A 1,608-nucleotide genomic window follows, 5' to 3' on the forward strand; every position below is an offset into this window, starting at 1 on the left:
CACACAATCGAAAGCCTTTGCGTAGTCAATAAAGCACAGGTAAACATCCTTCTGATATTCTCTGCTTTCAGCCAAGATCCATCGAGGTATGAATTGATTGCTGTCATTTTGCGGTGCTTTTTTTTTTTCATTTTGTTTGTGGGTTTTCTTTTCATTTTCGTTTCTGTTGTGCTAATGTTTACTAAATCTTTCTGACTTTCTGTTTTTTACTTTGATTTGCAGGTGTATTTATTTTCAAGGTAAATTACAGATTACCTTGTAATTTATCAATTTTTTTCTCTATTTAAAGCAGTCTGTTTTATCTTGAAATCTACTTGACTTCCTTGTAATTTGGAAGTTCTGTTTTTGCTTTGTAGTTGACTTCATTATATATTGATGTGTCTGGTTTCCTATGTTCAGTCTTGTAGATTTGCTTTACTTTAAATATATCAATATTGAGATCTGGCTGATGGTGTCATATGCGGTAATCTCATGTTGTTTTTTGTTGTTGGTCCTCAGTACAAACCTTTAGAATGTTTTGTAAAGTTGGTCTGGTCATTACAAATTCCTTTAATTTCTATGTATCAGGAATTGCCCAAAACTCACTGTTATATCTGAGGGAATGCATTGCTGAGTATATAATTCTTGACAGAAATTTTTCTTTTAGATTGTGGTATATGTCAGCCCATTGCCATCTTGCCTGCATTGTTTCTGCTGAGAAATCAAAGTTTAGTCTTATTGGATCTCCTTTGTAGGAAGCTTTTTGTTTTGCGTGAGCTGCTATTAGGATTTTGTCTTTGTGTTTGTCTTTGGAAAGTGTGATTATGATATGTCTTGGTGATTTTCCTTTGGGATCTTTTTGTTTGGGGTTCTTTCTTTCAGATTCTTGTATGCTTATCTTTTCATCTTTCATGATGTTAAGGACATTTTCTTCCAACAACTCTTTGACAATTTTCTGTGTGCTCTTTGTTGTCTCTTTCTGCCCTAGAATTTTTCCTCTTCATGGTGTCCCACATAATTTTCATTCTTGTTTCTGATTGTTACTTTTTCATTATTTTGTCTGATTATTCTAGTGTACTAGTATTAACAAATTTATCTTCAAGCTCACTAACTCAGGTTCCCAATGTTTTTATCTACTCCTTTACCTTTTCAATGTATTGTTCATTTCTGAAATTGTAGAATGACTCTTTTGGATTTCTAATTTCAGGTTTTATATTGTTTAAAATAATTTTTCGGCTTCTTCCGGCGGTTGCACTCCCCTGACCAGTGGGACAGGTACGTGAGCTCAGGAGAAATACGGGACAGGGTCACAATAGGGGCCCCAGCTTTTGGGCAAACATAAAACATTGGGCGGCAACTCTATGAACTTCGTTTTTTAAAAGAACTAACAACTGAGAAGTTACGATCATTTTTGACCTCCACCCGCCTGCTCCCGGCTCTTACCGGGTGGAGGGCGCCGCCCCAGCTAGTCTCTTTCCTCCCTGCCTTCTTCGGATGGTGGCTGTTTATGGTGGACGTGTGGCCAGAGATGGGCAAGGATCACGTGGAACCTCGGCAACCTAAGACAGAGCCATTGCCATGCTGCAATGAGTTTCGATGATGGGTAAGACTGAGGAATTCGCACTGACC

The 1,608-nt window shown here is 37.7% G+C and overlaps 1 pseudogene; it reads right to left on the minus strand.

The window, feature by feature from the left end:
• The window catches only part of LOC102837567, a 12,172-nt pseudogene that overhangs the window by 7,687 nt on the left and 2,877 nt on the right, over window positions 1-1,608 (minus strand).

This window comes from Chrysochloris asiatica, unplaced genomic scaffold (genome assembly GCF_000296735.1).
Source record: "Chrysochloris asiatica unplaced genomic scaffold, ChrAsi1.0 scaffold00375, whole genome shotgun sequence".
In the NCBI taxonomy this organism is placed as follows: domain Eukaryota; kingdom Metazoa; phylum Chordata; class Mammalia; order Afrosoricida; family Chrysochloridae; genus Chrysochloris; species Chrysochloris asiatica.